A 20,053-nucleotide genomic window follows, 5' to 3' on the forward strand; every position below is an offset into this window, starting at 1 on the left:
AGATAAATTTCAAAGATTAAACAAAGCAAAAAAGAATTGAAAGGTTTCTATATCCTACGATCGGATGAGTTTAAGCAAAGACATTATTATCTTTGGTTTAAGAATTTGATTTACGAGTAGGCAAATCAAGACTTTGGCCCTCCCTGGTCGATTTCGATGGGAGACATTGGCCCCTGTGTCCCCTTGGCAAGGCTCCACCGCCTCTGATTGACATTGGAATAGGAGGGGACTAGCCTCATGCTACCTAACTTGGGCGCGGGGATTGATCATATGTTACAAGGGGGAGTGGACCATGTTGGTTTGCAAAAGCAATAGAGGTTTAGCAATCCAAAATCTAGGTAGAACAGCCCGCTCGTTATTTAGATCCGGCAACAACATGCCTATTCTGCCGTGATTTGGAAAAACACCGTTAAATGCAAATCGGATAAAGTCACCTGAAGCAATTAACGGTAGGCGGCTCAAGGGCCTTATCCAAAATGCAGTTAACGGTGTTCTTCCAAATCAAGGCAGTATTTCTCTCCTATTCGTATGGAAATATCAAATACTAAGATTTTTAATTTTTTTTACGATATTGACTAAGTTCTAATTGAATTTGCTTGAAATTTAAGAAAAATACATATATTAAAAGATTTTTGTATCAGAATCTCTGAAAAAATGACCAACTTCAATTTTTAAAATTAGACTAATTCAGAGTGATAAAAATTGAATAATGTAATTGAAAAATAATTTTTAATTCGAAGCGATTACAATTTTAAAATTAAAAATTGGTCAAAGTTAAAGCTTTATTATCTAATGAAAATTATGTAAAATATTAATAATATTGATATTGAATAGCTTCTAATATATAGAATCTATTGAATTGAAAATCATACTCTAATTATTATTGTATAAATTCCTTATCTTTAAAAACACAATAATGAATTTAAATTTAAATAACATGGATCAAAACAATTAGGTATGATTATTCATAGTATTAATTATAAATTAATTAATAATTATATTATTCTAAGAACTGGAGATAATCAATAAAAAATTATCTTTTTTATGATAACATTTTCTAGTTTAGAAAATCATTAAAGCCAAAGCTTAGTTAAATAATTAATTTTAAAGGAGTAGATTTGATACATTTTTCTTAATTTATTATTTTATTATGTATTATTGTTACCAACTCCGATCTTCTCTACCGACTTTATCAAATTGTACCCTGTTTTACGAAGTGAGTAGCAGGTAAGCCACCTTTTATTTTAGTTCCCGAAAAATAACAATAAGGCAAACAGGGCGCGCTTTTGGACCTTTAATTTTAGTTCCCGGAAGGCTAAAGCAAACAGGGCGCGTTGGGGTAAGTCGGTCGAAATCAAATACACGGCATAAGCAATCTCCCACCTCATCTCTGATATTAGTTTTTTCAAAGTTGTGACGTCAATTGGCAAGATGTCTGCACACCGAGGGCCAAGCAATAAAGGAGTTTACCATTACCAGCTGCTAGAATGTGCTTTGAAGATTTAACTCCTTGGTTGAAAACTTTAACATTTTTGTGAAAATTAATTTTTTTGGTTCAAAATTTATTTACTGAAAATTTAACTATCATGAAGCCTGGGAAAAATAGAAAGGACTTTTGTTTATTTTTTAATACTTAACAAATTTTAGCTAAGAAAACTGGAAATTTTGTTTATCAAATAAAGTTACTTTTCCAATGCACACTTTTTGATTTCGGACTACTCAGAAAGTATGTCAGACCACGCAACATTTCAGGCCGTGTAATATTTATATTACATTATATATTCTTATTATTATTCAATATTATATATTATATATTTAAATTTCTAACCAAACAAATGCATTTTCAACAAAAGAGTTAAATTCTCAACCAAACAAATACATTTATAACAAAAAGATGAATTTTCAACCAAACTAAAAAATTTTTAACCGAAGATAGGTATTTTCCAGAAAAAAGTTAAATTTTCAAACAGAAATCACAACAAGACCAACAAAATTTAACCAAATTGATAAATTTGCAACCATTTTCAAACAAAAAGAATAATTTTGTACGAAAAAAGACGAATTTAAAAAAAAACTACATACATTTTTAACCCTATGTAGTTAAATTTTAAACTAAAAAATGAAGTTTTAAACAAATATTAACATTTTTAAGCAGAGATGATTTTCTGCCAAAAAGATAAATTTTCAAACAAATGGTTGATTTTATCAGCCAGATAGTTGAATTTTCAACTAAAAATATTCTACCAAAAATGAATTTCCAACTAAAGAAGAATAAGATTTTTTTACCAAAATATAGTTCTTAAATTAAAAACCAAAATTGCTATAGTGAATTAAAAGAATCAATAAAAAAATTGTTTTAAAATGAAATCAATAGATTTTCAACTATTTTCAAACATTAAGAATAATATTGCAAAAAAAGATTAATTATCAACAAAATTTATAAATTTTTAACCTTATAGTTGCGTTTCCAACTTAAAATTTACATTTTTTAACAAAAATAAAATAATAATTTAATGTATAACTGAAATGATGGATATTTAATAAAAATTGTATTCTTTATAATGTAGTTCCACTTTATACCAATTATTTTTATTTTCTACCGGAAATATGATTAAAGTTCAACATTCAACCAAGTACAAGTTGAATTCACCCAAAAGACGAATTTTCGACAAATTGATTGAATCGTCGATCACCACAGATTAGTTTTTAACAGAAAAATTTCACTTTCAACCAAACAATTGAAGATTGTTGAATATTTAAGTTAAAAAGACTAATTTTTTAGAAAACAGTTGAATTTTTAACAAATAATCACATTTTCTACTAAAAGAGTTGAATTTTCAACCCCAAAAAATAATTTTCGAACAAAAACCACGTAATTAAATTTTTAACAAAAAAAAGGAATCCTCAGCCATAAATATAATAATTAACTTTTCAACCAAAAAGAATGAACTTTTAACGAAAAATAGTCGAGTTTTCTTATTGAGTGCCATTAATTGAATTATTCAAAAAGTTATTGTGGCCGTTGTGAATTATCTTTAGCGAATGTATATTCAAGGTGTGGGCGGAAACTTACACAATGATTTAAAATAACTCTTCAAACTGAATATAATAATGCAATGCATTCCCATTTATTCATATATTTTATTTATAGTGTTTAAATTTGAGTACAAATTTAACTGTTTTGTAGAAAATTCGTCTTTTTGCTTTGGACATTCAACTATTTGGTAAAAAATTTAATTTTATTGATTAAAAATTCATTTTTGGTGTTAAGAATTCGACTGCTTTATAAAAAATCGGTTTTTTAAATTATAAATGACTGGTTTTCCACGATAATTTAACTAGCTCATTTTTGGCTAAAGAGTGATCTTTTTTAGACTAAACGTTGAACTATTTGATTGAAAATTCTTTCTTTCTTTTGAGAAAATTAATCTTCTTGGTTGATAATTATCCTACTATTTGCTTAAAAATTAATGGAATTTGTTGAATATTCTTATTTTTTCGCAAAAAACCAATTTTTTGTTCAAAATAACACCGTTTGGTTGCAAATTATTCTCTTTGATTTGAAATTAAATTTTGTTGTTGAAATTTTATATTTTTGGGTTTGTAAATTTAACTGTTTTGTATGTAAAATTTATATTTTTTTCATAGAAATTTAACAATTTGGTAGACTATATAAACTATATGGTTTAAAATTTATGTAGTTTGTTTAAAAATTAATCTTCTTGATTGATAATTCAATTATTTCATTAGAAATGTATCCATTTTAATTAGAATTCGTCTTGTTTAATATAAAATTAATCTTCTTCGTTGAAAATATATCTTTTTGGTAGAAAGCTCGACTTTTTAGCCGGAAAATATTACACAATTTGGTTCAAGATTAATGTATTTTGTTGAGAATTAATCTTTTATATAGTAGAAAATAAATCTTCTTGGTTGAAAATTCTACATTTTGGCTGACATTCTTTTCTTTGTTGACTGAATTTTTTTTTTTTTTGAGAGTTCAAGTGTCTTCTTAAAAATTTGTCTTTTTTATTAAATTCAACTGTTTTTGACTTCAAATGAAAATCTTTCTCCTTTTAAAATATCAACTATTACATTCTGTTTGTAAGCTAATCTTTTCTGGTTGAAAATTTGCTACCGCCACTTTGAAAGTTGAACTGCTTTCTGAATTGATGAAAAACAGAAAGAATCCATCCCGTAAAAAATCACCTTACGTTATTTTTAGATGACTCCTAAGCAAATTCTCGACAAAAATTTACTAGTAAAAAATTACGTTAGAAAATTACATTTCTGTCATTCCAAGATTTTCTGCCGGAGATGAATTTTCAACCTGAAAAGTTAAATTTACATCAAAAAGAAGAAATTTCAACGAAATAGCTGAACTTTTTACCGAATTGTTAAATTTTTAAGCCAAAAAGGCGATTTTTTTCGAAAACAGTTACATTTAAAAAAAAACAAAGTATATTTTCATCTAAGGAAGATTACTTTTCTACCATAAAAGATGAATTTTCTACCAAAAGGAAATTTTTTAACTAGTTGAATAAAAAAAATATATTTTTTAATAAAATAATTCAATTTTCGACCAAAAAAGACGACTTCATTAAGGTAGTTAAATATTCAACTAAAAAAGATGAATTTTCAACTTAATGGGCAAATCTTCCAACAAGAAAAATAAAATTTAACATAAAATACTTGAATTCTCAAGACCATAAGACAAGTTTTTTAGGAGAGAGTTGAAAGATGTCTTCTCTAGCATTAAGGGTGAATTTTCTATTCCAAAAAGGGCGAATTTTTAACCAAGCAGTTGAATTTTCGACCAAAAAAGACATTTTTATTCATTCTTCAAACTAGAATAATTTTCTAACCTAATACACGAATTTCCATAAAAATAATGCATTTTCTACCAAATATTTTCATTTTGAACTTATAAAGTATAAACTAACAAAAAAAAACTTGAAATATTTTAATTTGCAGATGAAAAAAAATGTTGAACCAAAAACACAAAATTTAAAAAAATAGTTTAATTTTCATTTTAAAAAGATATATTAATTTTTAATAAAAGTAAATGTTTTACGAAATAGTTGAATTTTCAAAAAAAAAGAATGACATTTTAACAAAATTATTGGATTTTCAACCAAACAGTTTCATTTTTATCAAAAAGATGCAACTTTTACTAAAATAAGGTATGTGGCAGTATGTTTGAATTCAAAATTCCAGTATGTGGCATGTGACCAGTGAGTGACACCCTGGATTAATTTATTTATTTATTAAAAAGTTTAGTTGAAATCAAAATGTAAATGAACGCTTCGTAAAAACCAGCATGCTTCAATATTAAATTGCATTTAAATATGTCCGGGTAATAATTTTCAAAGCAGTTTAATAGAATTGTCACTATAACGCTTCCACTCGTTTGAAGCACACAAAACGTCAATAATTATTAATAAGCAATGCAGACATAACTGCCATCATGCTTTTAAATATTAAGAAACAACTGCTTCACTTATACTTACAGAAAAACTCGTGATTGAAGCGTCCGCATCAATAAAAAGCAAAATTTTGAACTACTGAAAGCTATAATAGTGTCATTAACTGGGGTCTTCACCTTAGATGATTTTTTTAATTAAAGACAAATTTTCAACAGAATAGTTGCATTTTTGGCTCAGAAAGATGAATTTCTGCTCAAATATATGAAGTTTTAAATGAAAAAGACGAATAAAAAAAAAGAAGTTGCATTTTGATCCACAAAAGATTTCAGATAAATTTTCAACGTCAAAAAATGAATTTTAAACAAAACAGTCAAATATTCAACCAAAAAGGATTACCTTTTAACCAAATTGTTTAATTTTTAACGGAATGGTTGCGATTTGATCCAAGAATGATAAAATTTTTGTCCTGCGGCGGGTGGCGCGCCGCCTTCTTTACTGTTCGACGGCGGCGAGGCGGCGCAACGGTCTAGCTTAGTATTTTTATTGACATATACCTTGGAAAACATAAAAAATGTAGAAAAAAAGATCAATTTCCATCATAAGATATTTATTTAAATCCGTTTAATTTAACTCCTAATTGATCCCGGGATTGCCGCAACCAATCAAAAGACATCGGATGATCTGACGGGATGAAATCCGTTACCATGTAAATATATACCATTACGCCGGCGCGCCGATGGCGATGTTTTCGAATCAGCGGCGAAGCCGGCTTGAAGCTAGATGGCCGGCGGTGCAAACGTCTAATTTGTATTCAAAAAGTAAATTTTTTACGAAAATAGTTGAATTTTCAACCCAAAAAGACGGATTTTTAACAAAACAGGTCAATTTTAAACCAAAAAGGATGACTTAACCAAATTGTTGAATTTGCAAAGAAATACATAATGCCACATAGTTCATTTTCAAAATTCCCTAATTTTTCCGCGATAAATTTCTGATTTTCCCTGACCATGCATTTGTAGACCAAAAACTTAAGCTTGTAACATGTTTAATCTAGATTTTTTTATAAAGGAAATGAAACTTTCAAATTAAAATTGAAAAATATCTAATTTCTCATTCTTGACAGTTGGTTAAAGTTATGTAAATTCCCTAACTTTTGAAGATTATTGTTTGTTAAATCCCTGGCTTTTGCCTGGCCAATATAATTGCTTGACTTCAAACAAACTGTTTTTAGCTACGTTCGTTTTCCACTCACCACGTTTTCCTGGCGCGTAAATATGTTAAATTCAAATTAAACTTCTGTGGGATAACTGAGAGTTATATGTTTCCCTTGAGAATTTTCAAAAATTAAGTACATAAATGAAAGCCCCCCACCCCCTTCCGAATAACTCTTGAAAAATATCTCGACCCCCACTCCTTGAGCTGTTACGTACGTAATTTAAGTACGGTCCCTAAAGTAAATTTCAATCTTTTTCTATTTCTTTCATAGATGAGTACTCTACGACTATCCTTTACTGTGTCTCATTGTTACAAATTTCAATTATTTTTATCTCTTTTGCTATCTCTAGTGATCGAGCACTTAATGAAATGTTTCATTGGTCAGTTTTACATTGACGAGCGGAAGGTTAGCTACACGCACGCAGAACTGTTGGGGGGAGCAAAACTTTCGCCTCGGAAAGAGGGTAAAAGAAGGGTTGCCAACGCATAAAATTCATGTGTCAGATTCAATTTTTTTTTAAGTTTGAATAACTTAATAAATTCGGAAGTGTCTATTCTTCCAACAAACTTGTTGGGTGCTACTTGTTAAAAAGTGAGATCGGATTGATTACTGATTGAAGTCAAAAGTACTTGTTTATATGAATACTCATAGTGGCCACAATAGAGCAAATCTTTTAGGAGAACATGAATTTTATTAGTTGGCAACCCTTCCTTCATGCTCTTTCCGATGTGAAAATCTTACCCCCCACAACAGTTCTACCAAAGATCATCTTTGGTTCTACTGTCTGAACGAACTTAAGGCCACGTGATCAGTTTTTTTCGGGAAATGTTAATAAATATTAAAGGATCATTTGTGGTCTTGAAAAGAGTTGGAGGAAGAAAAAAGTTTATTTATGCAAATAATGATTATCGACGGATACATTTAGGTTTTACAGCAGAAGTTTGACTTTTAGCTTTCTCTGACGGTAATCATGTAACCTGCTTTACCTACAGACCCCTAGAAGTTCGAAGTTGTCTACTCGCTGCGCTAGTGCTGTTTTGACACAGCTGATACCAGGCTGATACGTATGTCACACTAAACATGTTTATTTGCATTTCAAGTGCAAACATTAGTTTTTGAATTATTTGTGCGTAATGTTCGTGAGCGATTTTTGTTGTTTTGCCCCACTTCGGTCAATATAAACCTCATAACTAGCCCATTCGCAATATTGCAAATTGCTTGCAGGGTTTGACGGCAGCACGGTCGGTATCTCTCCAAAATATAGTTATAAAAAAACACTTCCCTACCGAAAAGAATCTTTGAGTATATACTAAAAATTCTTTAGGTCAAAGAATCTCAAAGAAATTCTCCGCAGGCACTCAGGTAGATATTTTTAAAGGTCCAGGAAGCTCGTTTAAATGGTCTGAAGGCTTTAAAATATCCTTTCCGAAATTGAAATAAGAATACGATCATAAATAACGAGCAGAGAGGCTATCTCAATAGAGTAGCCGACACTCAAGGATTCTTTGTTAAGCTTTCGGATTAAAATTTAGAAGTAGATTTTTTTAATTTCATAGTTAACAGCCTAAAACATAATAATTCGGAATCTATGGGTTTCGATGACTTCAGATATCTAACTTTTTTTTTTTTAATGCTTAAAATTGGAATTATTAGAACGTTTCTCGTAAATGGAATGAGATACGCCAAAAAAGACAACATTTTTGAATTCAACTAGAAAATTGTATATCAGTATATAAGTCATAATTATAAATAAGTATAATGAGAAAATTCATCAATTAAAAAAAAGTGTTAATAATTTGAAAATAAATTTAAAAAGGGAGAGCGGATTAGCCACGACCAATTACTGTAAATAACTCTGCCCGCGCGGTACGTGACGAATACAAAGGAACATTATATTACCGTCACACTACTCTTAAAACGACCACTAAAAGGATCTTGAAAAGGACCCAAATCTCTCAAACTATCTCCGAGACTATTTTGTTTCAAATCGACTTTGTTTATAGACTCAAATAGGCCAAGCTATTTCGCTAAAGAAAACTCAAAGATTTCTTTCGGTAGGGTTTTTTTTTACTATTCTAATTATTTAGGACCAGAGACAGATTCTTGCATACCTTCTATTTATCGTGCCAAACTTTTAACGCGATATCTCATTCCGCGTGGACGTAAGTTGGGAAAGAAAACTTCCACTGGTATTTTCTTCAAAAAAAATTTTTTCTCAAAATTTCTACCGGAACAAAGCAGAGACATGGACTTTATTACCTCCTCTTTCATTTCCCAAACTTTCAAAGCGATACCTCATTTCGTTTAGACGTAAGTTGGGAAAGAAAAATTGTAGACCAGGTTTGGTCACGTGACTCTCTCGTCACATGGCTTTAAAGAACTTTCGCCTCGGAAAGAACTTGAAGGAAGGGCTGCCAACTTATCAAATTCATGTACTCCATTTGACCGAAACTATTGGTAACGTAGGTCATCAAAGGTAATGATGCACGTAAGTCGCAGGTTCAGAGTTTAAAAAAAAGTTTTAATCATTAAAATTTTTGAAACTGTTTATTGTGCCAAAAAATGCGGCAATTTAAAAAGCGAAATCGGTTTTATTACTGACTGGAGACGTTAGTAAGGTTTCTATGTGACCGTCCTAGAAGAAAGGGACCTTAGGGTTAGCAGGCCAATTTTTCAGTAGAAGCGATTAAAGAGACGGTCAGAGAGTAGGGGACAAGCATCGGTAGGGTACTATATTTAATATTAGACAGGAAAATGCAACCACCATTCTGGTTCCTGGACAGTTCGCCGGAAACAGTGTGATAAGCATGTCGTATAGTTTAATTAAAATTAAGTTTGGAATATAAGAAAAATGGTCTGTTGCAGTGCTCCGTTTTGTAAAAATAGAAGCGAGGATGGATTTAAACTTGACCGTTTTCCACTAAGGCGAAGAAAAAGACTGTCAATGTGGGTCATAAGTTGTAGACGCGACAAATGGAAACCGAATTTAAATTCAAGATTATGCGAAGTTATTACTAATATTTATGACTATCACAATATAATTTAAATATAGGGGGTGTAAAGATTATGTTTACATATAATTAAATTGCCTATGAGCATTGTTTTGATATATTAAAGCGAAATGAGATCCAGAAGAAAGTAAGGATAGGAACGCGCTTTTCTACAGAATCCACGCAAATAAAAAAGACGTATGACGTGAAATATAAATAGCTATCATAATAAACTCTTGAAAAAGTGTTATATTAATGTTTGACCTATAGTCTATTATTATTTTATTATTTGTTAATATTTATTTTAAAAATCATATCATTATAATTTTAGCGCACGCCTATTTATAAACTGAGTAAAATTTCGTTTGCAATAATAATTTTTGCAAGAGCTACTTTTTGGCAAATGTGTGGGTTAAAAAATCATATAGTCGAATTCAAATATTTCATATATTATATCACGTAATTTTATTTATAATTTATTTTTTGATAACAATGCTTCAGTATAATTTAAAAATAAATAATATATATCATGTAAGTGTATAAAATTGAATATCAATTTATCGATTTTGAATTTGGCGGGGAACCAGAATGGCAGCATGCATATTCCCATCTAATTAGGTGCTTTCCAGCCCCATGCATCGCCCCAACTCTTCTATGATCCGGAGGGGAATTGTCGGTTAAACTAATCCAACAGATGGCGCCACAAAAAGTAGGTCTGTCTTTTTCATTGTATTGCATTAAGAAAAAGCAAAAATAATTACAAATTTGATGCTGTTTTCAAATAAACAAAAAAAATATGAAAAACTAAGAGTAACGATTACTAATTATTTAAAAAAAGAAAAAGTCATGAAAATATGTAGTTTAATATGAATAAAATTTAATTTTGAGATACATTTTGAAAGCAGTTCAAACTTTATATTTTTGTGATTTATTTTGCTCATATGATTGATTTTGCGATTTGTTAAAGCTAAAAAAAAATAATTTTTTTTAAATTGTTAATGTAGCTAATGAAAAAATTAATAATATTAAAGACCTCAATGACAAAAGTATTTAAAACATATACGTGATCAGAAGAATTAATAAAAAATATATGACGTATATCGAATATAAATATAATAATAATTAAAATATGTAAGACTACATCTTGAGTTGCACAGTAAAGAATCTTTGTACCTTTAAAATCTTAACAATATCAAGTTTCAAAGAAAATATTTTTTTAAAGGTAATAGTAATTGTAATTAAAATGTTTGAGGGAATAATTTGGTAAAACGTCAATGAAAAAACTAATAAATCAGAGAATGGATTTAATATTATTTAATATAATGTATATATTTATTTAAATTGAACCGAACATCATATATACATTTATATAGTACAGTCATTTATTTGTTGCTTAATCTTGAAAGCTTTTTTCTCGCTGCATTCAACCCCTAGTAATTTTCTTAACAATCTTTAATTTAAAGGAGATTTTGAATTAAATAGTTAATTATATTATTGGAAACCTCATTTCTAAAATGAACAGACTATAAACTATTAAACTCCATAAACAAACGGGAGGGGGGAGAATTCCATGAGTTGGGAGAGCCGCCATCTTACGATGTGTCATTTGATTATGTGCACGAGCGTTTTTACCGACAAACTGTGCATGAAAATATAAACATGTGGGCGCTGCCATTTTTGCCGCGGGACATCAAAAGGTGGCGGACCTCCCCCCTCATTGCATCACCTCCGCAATGGCATGCCTAGACCCTTGTTTCCTATGCCCATGAGTGAAACATTTTCGCTCGATAAAGCAGATATCTTCTTTTTAACATTATCTAACTTTATTATTTCTCTGTAATTAAAAATACATTATTCAATTAATTCATCTCTCTATTCGATATTCCCACGATCTCAAAGCTCGGAAATTCTTACTCAGTTATTATATTTGATATAACTAATTTACGAATTGTTTTTCTCTTCTCTATCTTACTCTTTCCTTGTTCGTAGCGCCTCTGATCTGACTCCGATTCTATGCATGTGTGCGTGCGTGCATGGCACGTATGTACAGGGCGTGTACTTTTCGGAGTGCGATTTCAGAAGTTTAGTATTTTACACAATTTTGCATAAACTCGCACGACGACGACAGTCTCGTCTTCTCGCGACAGGATATCGGGTCTGCGACTCGGAACTAATCAAATAATATGGTGAATATCTCGGGATCGTTTCGTCTCGGGATTTGGTGAAACGTCGTCGTCGTCGGCGGAAGAGGCACTCCGAGCAGCGCGCATGCTTCCCTGCATTATCCTCTCGCCATTTTGGAGGTGAATAGTATATTTATTTTCTTTCTTGAAATCTTGAGAGTGAGTAGTGTGGCGCGCGAGATTCCGAGATTTCCCGGCGGCAGTGCCTCCCGGGCGAGAAAACAAAAATACAAAACCTCAGGAAAAAGGCAATGACGAATGAAATGAGTAAAATTTTGTGATAAGGGTAAGTCGACAATTTTTGACGATATGACTATAGTCGCCAGAGGGAGACAACAAATTCGAGGAAGTTGACCAAGTCGATCGACGTCGACGTCGCTCAATTTTCTGAATCTTGTTGCCTTGTCCGTTGCTTCGTTTGAGCCGAGGTTTGAGCGACCCAACCCTCCTTACATTACGGAGACCCGCAATCGGCATTAGTGTGTATGTGCTTGTAAAATTTTATCGGGAAATCGGATTTTCCATTTTTTGGCTCGGTCTAAAATTTTCGATTTTCTCAATTTCGAAATTCGTAATGAAAGTACGCTGAGGAGAGTTTCCGGAATTCGGTGTTGTTGAGTGTGGGAATGTGAGCAGACCAAATTGATAAGGTCCAAGCTTCCGCTGATGTATACCCGTTGATTATATATCAGAATCTCGATATCTCTTGGCGGAGAGAATTTGAGAGTTCCGACGCAAATCTGAACTTGATTGTGGATAGGAAAGCGGGCAAAAGCGAGCAAAAGTAGCCAAGCCTATTCTCGGCAAGTAACTTGAAGGTATGTGTCACATTCGCACAAATGACGTGAGCAGTGCGTGACAACAACGCGAACAAATAAATATCTTTGACAAAAAGGGTCGAGCGGAGTTTCGATTTGTAGAATTTAGATGAAAAGCGAGTTTTTGGTACTCTTTAATATCCAGATTCGGGTTATCAGGTTGGTGTGGTTTTTGTTTTGGGAGTATTCGGGGTCGATTTCGTTATGATTTCACTTTGGGTCGAATTAGTGCACTTTGTTCACTTTGTTTTCTATTTAGTGTGATTGAAAAAAGTGAAATTATGTACATTCTTGGGACTCAGATGGTTAACCTTGAAGGGATTTGAAATATTGGATCTGGCTTGTGGAATTTGCGGGGGGCTTTTATTTTGTGTGTGGGTGTATGTATGTGCAAATTAGAATAAGGATTATATTTGTTTTGGAGTGATTTATGATTCGGGTTATAAAAGAGGTTGCAAACTTTTTTTAATTTGTTAAAAAGATCATTTTTGCAATATTTTATCCAATGTCTGAAAAATACTTTTTCATCAATACAGTGGAAAAGTTCAATTTTGTTCACTAATTTTATTATTGTTTTTTTTTTTTTTTGCTTAAACAACACAGAATTTGTATATTTTTGAATTTAAGTCACACAAAACTGTGCAATTTTCAAACGATAGCTTAAGTCTTAGGGACTTGACGATATATTTAAATTAAAAACATTCCAAACTGAATAGTTTCAGATTGAATCATTCGAAGTGGGGCATTTCAATTTGAGCACTTTAAACAAGAATACTTGATATTTTCATCGTTCTAAATTAAAAAATCTCAAATGTAAAATTCTATCCAATCCAATTATTAAAAAACGCATGGCGCCATTTTCGATTAATTGCCATTTAAAAAAAGTGTGCAAACTTCAGGATTATGAGAAATGTAAGGTTATCTGAATAATATATTCAATAATAATAATAATAATAATAATAATCAATGAAAAGAGGTTGCGCTTTGAAATACAAAATATTTTCGAGTTCAAGAAACATAACATGGATTTCAAGTAGTCGACGTTATTTAAAATGAAATTTTCAAACCACAATCTTAAAAAAATTGCATAATATATAATGACAAATTGATTTCAATTTTTTGTGATCCTAGAGCCAATTTCACTATCAACATCTATGTATTATTATATAAAAAGGACAATTTTTAAAAATCTTTATAAAATTAAAAATGCATTTTCAATCTTTCACTTAACTTATCAAGTTTAAACACCATAATATGTTAACAAATAAATATTTTAGTATATTAGCGATGAAATTTATCAAATTTTGTAGATTTTAAAAATTAGAAAGTTTCATCTCAATAACTTTCGGTAATGTTTTTCAGAGGCCAAAGAGATTCTTTATAGTTACAATTAAGCGGAAATATAAAAAAAAACTTCAACTGCAATATTTCAATTAATTAATTGGAATTAATTTTAAGTTTCAAACACATTTTTATTTTAGCCTTTTATACTTAAAATTAAATTCAAATCGCTTCAGCTTCCTACTTTTTCAATAAAAATGTTGCAGTTTGAACAAGATAGATTAATTTTTAGTTAAATAGCTCAATTTTCGACCAAAAAGATTAATTTTATGCTAAAATATACGATTTTTAAACAAAATATATGAATTCCCAACCAGACAGTTGAATATTTTTCTAAACCAGATTAATTTTCAACCAAATAGTTGGATTTTTAACTGAAATTGTAACAAAGATGTTTAACTTTCAACCGAGCAGTTTTATTCTCAATCAAAAAGATGAGTTCACAAGTAAAATTATGAATATTTAACTGGAATACTTGAATTTTCAAGCAAACGGATAAATTTTCGACAAAGAAGGTTAATTTTCTACCAAAAAAATAATATTCTAATAAAAGACGTGAATTTTCAACCAGGTAGTTTATACTTTCAACTAAGAAATATAACTTTGCAATCAAAGTGATGAAATTTCTACTAAGATTATTAATCTTCATCTGGAATAGTTGTGTTAAAAAAAAAAAAAACGAATTCACGCTCGATAATATATTCACCTCGCGCTACTCCCTCGATCTTTGTATTTCCCCCAAATTTGTGTGTATAACCTTTTAAAATTAAGGATCGAAGCATCGACCATTGTAATTCGCTGCTTATGAATTCTCTTTCGTTAAAGCTCCTTCGGGTTTAACGAACACATTCTCATCACATATCTCGTGCTTTGCACCCGATATTGTCCAAAATATGAAGTGTTCTGTATTATGTTGAGCACAATTATATCAAATGTATATTAAATTTATTTATGTACCTCGCACTACTGGGATTGCTTATTCAGATATTGCAAAATAAAGTAAAAACATGATTTTTAATGATTACTTTAATATTTGTTTCTCTTTTTGCTCTAAATTTGATTCTTAGCTACCCTGAAAAATGTATATTATTTCAATAAATTTATAATATTACAATTCAGAATATGCATTGGTATTAAAACAAAAGTATTTGCATTTTCTTATTTTTATCATTAAAAAAAGCGCATTCTATTTTTAAAAAATAATTATTTAACATTTTATTGCAACTTGTGTCGTTTTTCCGTAAATTTAATTAATTTATTTTCAATGTTATTTTGTAATACTCAAACTAAAAATAACCATCCTAGCGTAAGGATTGCGTAAGCAAATTTGTAGATATAATTTAGGCGAAAAATGTTATTAAATACAATTTTATTGTAGCTTGTGTCCTTTTTCCAAAGTTAATTTTTTGTTTTTAATATGTTTTTATAACAAGAATTTATAAAAAATTTATGGATCTTTTTTTGGTTGAAAAACTTTTGTCTTTTTATTTTTTTCGTTTCTTGTTGTCGTTTTTCCAAATATTTAATTTTTTTATATTCTTAATCTTATTTATTACAATTAAGAGGAAATCTACTATTCCTAACTAAAAATGATTAATAACATATTTATAGGTCCTTTTTGGGTGAACAAGTTCTGTCTTTTCATTTTGTTTCGTACCTTATGTTATTTTTCAAAAAATTCAATTTTTTTATTTCGTATGTTATTTTTTACGATTAAAACAAAAACTACGCGTCCTGTCAAAAAATTATTGATGAAAAAGTTGGATGAGTTTTCACTCTTTTTTGGATGAGCAGCTTTTGCCGCATCCTATCAAAAAATGATTAAGGACAAATTTGTAGATCTTGTTTTGGTTGCGCAATTTTTGTCTCTTATATTTTGTCATATCTAGCATAGTTGGATAGTAAAATTAAATAATTTATTTTTTATTATTTTTTGTGTAATGAAAATTTGAATTTTCCATAAAAATTCAAAAAGTTTTTACGATAATCTTGTAGGGTGTTCAAAATTCAACGTTTTTCTTCCTCTGATTTTTTCATATCTTAAATAATAAATTTATATCTTTGATAAATTGTTCGTCTTTTTGAATATTATAAATAGCCGTACATTGAATTTTCAATTTCTAAAAAAAGTGGTCTCCAAAATGTTGAAAGTGCTTCCACTTTTTACATTTTAATCCAAAATGGCTAGCTAACGAACTTGACCTTCAATTTAAGACACTAAAAGAGTATCAACAAAGGAAAATCAAATATGTCAATTCTTTCAAAAGTTATCGTGCTTACGAACTTAAGTTTAAAAAAAAAGTAATTTTGAAGGCAATATTGCCGTCCTAATGAAGAAACTGTACAACTGCATGTAAAACGAAACGAGATATGCAAAACTGTAGAAATTATAGATATTAATGCACAAAGTCGCCGAGAATCCTTACTAATAAACACATCTGCTGCTGAATACAGGAATTAGCTGTAGTTGTGCTGTTCGATTTGAGGAAATCTGTGTGCAGAAATACCGAGGATTCTCATGAGTAAAACCCATCTGCGCAAATTTTTTTTTTTTTGTCAGTATCTGCGTGCTTAACACTATACCAAACCCTGAAATTCGTGTAGATATGCTAGAATTTCAGCAGATGTATTGTCTCTTCATCAGGAATTCTCGAAAATCGCTGTAGGTATGCTAATTGAGACCTAAATCTCTCGAGATTTAATTACAATTTTTAATAATGATTAGCACAGTTGAATTCATATTTTCATTACGAATTCAACCACATGAAAAACTAATTTTTGATAAAAATGCAGTTGTGCAGTTTCTCCTTCAAAACGACAGAATAGTGATATATATTTTTAAAAATCTTTCTGCTGCACTGGCACGTTCTCATCGCATTTCGCTCTTGTCACTGTAGTTGACTCGCGCTACGCGCTCGGTTTTTGCATTTCCCCAACATTTGTACACACACATTTTCAAATGAAAGTTCCAAGAATCGACAAGTCCAATTTGGCGATTGTAAATTCTCTTTTGTTAAAGCTCCTTCGGATTTAACGAACATATTCTCATAACGTAGCTCGTGTCACGCACTCAATTTTTTCCAAAATGTGAAATTTTCTACATTATGTTCATCAAAATTGTATGGAATGTGTATTGTATATTATATTTACTACTGTGCCTCGGGTTGGTACTTACTGCTTATTCAGGTATTGCAAGATAATGTACAAATTTTATTTTTTATGATTACTTTAATATTTTCTCCTTATTTTCAATTAATTTTTATTCTAAGCTACCCTGAAAAACCTATCATTTCAATAAATTTATATTATTACAATTCGTAATATGCATTGGTATTAAAACAAAAGTATTTTCATTGTCTCATTTTTATAATTTAAAAAAAGTGCGTATCGTGTTAGAAAACAAAATTATTGAACATTTAATTGCAACTTGTTTCGTTTTTCCAAAACTTAAATTTTTTTTAATCTTATTTTTTACGTTTGGAAGAAAATTAACTTCTCCTTTCTAAAAATTAGATATAAAGACTTTTTATATCCTGTTTGGCCGAACAATTTTTTTTTTTTCGTGTATTGCGTCGTTTTTTCCAAAAATTTAATTGATCTACTTTTAATGTTCTTTTTCACAATTAAAACAAAAACTACGCTTCCTATCAAAAAGTTATTCATAAAAAATTGGACTGCAAAATGGAATTTTGGATTTTTCATTCTTTTTATGCTGTCAAAATTTGAATTTTCGATTTTTCAAGAAAACTCAAAAAGTTGTTATAAAATTCTCGCAGGGCATTCAAAAGGCAACATTTTTCTTTTAATGATTTTTTCATATCGTGTGTTATTTAGCTTAAAATCTTCATTTTCTTTTGTTTTTTGGAATTTTGTAAATGCTATAACTCTGGTATTTTTTTCATAAAAAAAGTCTTTATGATACATTGTTTATCTTTTTTGAATACTATGAATAGGCATACGGAGAATTTTTGAATCTTGAAAAAAGTGGTCTCAACAATTTTCAAAATGCGCTCACTTTTTGAATTTTTATGTAAAGTGGCTGGCTAACGAACGTGAACTAGTTTATGACAATAAAAGAGTATACCAAAGGCCAATTCAATTTGTCAATTCTTTGGAAGGTTATCATGCTGACAAACTAAAAATCTCCACATACATACATAAAGAGACTCATTCGTAAAAACCTGTTTTTCGGATTCAGGGGGCTTAAAAACCTGGACATTTGAAAAAAATGGTGGAGAGGGTAAATTTTACACAAATCTAATACCTTATCTGATAAGAAAGTAAAAAGTGATGATATTTCAAGTAAAAATATGGTTTTTCAATTGGAATAATTAAATTTTAGGCCACAAAGATTAATTTTTAACTAAAATGATGAAATATTGGCAAGAATGTTTGATTTTTACAAATGAATCATTTTTATTCAGTTTTATATTGTGTTTTAAAAAAGTTGAGCACGCTTTCAAAAAAATTCCTTGACTTGAAAAAAAATTCCGTGACATTTACTGGGTTTTGCCACAATGAGAGAATTTCCAAGAGATTGTTTCACGGAAGCGCGTGATTTTGGAGCTACAATTTTTACATGCTTTAAAGTATCGGACTCTTTGATCTAAAAGCATAGAACTTGAGACCTGAGAGCAAAGGGACGTGGCCTAATGCCTGAAACCGAAATTTCTCTCCGTGCATAAAGATGTTTTTTATATCTCAGAACTGTTATTATTGATCTACAAAATTAAATAACTTTTTGGACATTTCTAAAATCATGCATCTCGTAATTATTGTTGTCGGTCACACTCGTTCATGATTGGTTGAAGCTCTCATTCCTTTTTTCCGTTTAAAATAACAAGTCTGCAAAATTCAGGTTTACGAGAAATGTAGTTTATCTAATTAGTATATTAAATAATAATAAATCAATGAAACTGAGGTCTCCAGAATTTTGAAATAAAAAATTTGGGTGCAGTTCCGAATAGGTGAACGTGACGATTTCCTTCACACTGCGTATACTTATGTATTTTGACGTGCTGATTACGAAAATGATAGTGAAAATTGGCGACTCGGCTATTTTCATGGTGAAATTGCGAAGAAACCATAAAAAATATGGTTTTTTGCGTTTATCTCAGTCAATATGCAAAATCTCGCAAAATGTTTCCAATAAAAGTTGTAAATCGTACAAAAATACACATTTTTTTGCGTGTAAAAAATTTTTTTTCTACGGGTGATAGTTTCCAAGAAAATTGATTTTTGATTGTTTTTTTTTTACTTTTAGGATTTTTAAATATATTTTAATTTATTTTAATTAGAAATTCTGAGTATATTCTATTTATTGTCTTCATTGTATACTCCTTATAAGTTTTTTTTTATAATAGTCTGCTGAGTATATTTAGTGGCCAGGGTAATATGCTTTTATGTTAGTAATTAATTCTTTAAACGGATCAGCAACTATTTTCTTTACGCGTCGCCGCCACAAAAATTCGCAGAGATGATCTGCAATGTTGCTCTTACGCACTCCTCCTCATGAGAGAAATCGTCGCATCCACCACCAAGATGATTCGATGTTTTGTGTGTGCGCTCCGGAATCGGGATCCACAAATTGTTCGGAATGATTCACAGTTTTGTGGACAAATCCATGATCTTCGAGATTAATGTATCCCTTCCAAGAATCGATATGGTTTCTGTCCCTTCCGCTACATGCTTTTTTATTAATGCAATTAAAGTAGCCTAATCTCTCTTATTATCGGGACAGATTTCCAACCGATAGTTGCAGGAATGTCCTCTGTGGATCATTCCGAGAATCCATGAGCCTTCTACTACACGTCCTCGCTCGTATTTTCGACGGCCGATTTTGCACTCATCGATTTCAACAACTTCACCGACAATGCCGATGCGACCATCCTCTTCGAAGTTGCTGACAAGAGCAAGCATGCAGACCTCTCTACAAAATGAGAAGCGGTCTGAAACTATTTCTCGAGAAATCGATTGATTGTTTATACGAGGGTGGATTGATAAGTTTCCGGCCTGACCAAGAAAAACAACGTTTTTAAGAATTTTTTTTTTTTATTTCTCAACATAATCTCCTCCAAGG

At 30.3% G+C, this 20,053-nt stretch overlaps 1 protein-coding gene across 4 annotated transcripts in view; it reads left to right on the top strand.

Annotated features, from left to right (window-relative positions):
- The first annotated feature begins 11,651 nt into the window (after positions 1 to 11,651).
- The window catches only part of LOC117173988 (serine/threonine-protein kinase Tao), a 54,457-nt gene continuing 46,055 nt past the window's right edge, over positions 11,652 to 20,053 (top strand). For 2 of the 4 annotated variants that reach the window (XM_033362668.1, XM_033362671.1), the window contains exon 1: positions 11,944 to 12,101. The gene's annotated coding sequence lies outside the window, so the exon portion shown is untranslated. The other 2 variants (XM_033362669.1, XM_033362670.1) reach the window with 2 other exon arrangements.

This window comes from Belonocnema kinseyi, chromosome 5 (assembly GCF_010883055.1).
Source record: "Belonocnema kinseyi isolate 2016_QV_RU_SX_M_011 chromosome 5, B_treatae_v1, whole genome shotgun sequence".
Taxonomy (NCBI): domain Eukaryota; kingdom Metazoa; phylum Arthropoda; class Insecta; order Hymenoptera; family Cynipidae; genus Belonocnema; species Belonocnema kinseyi.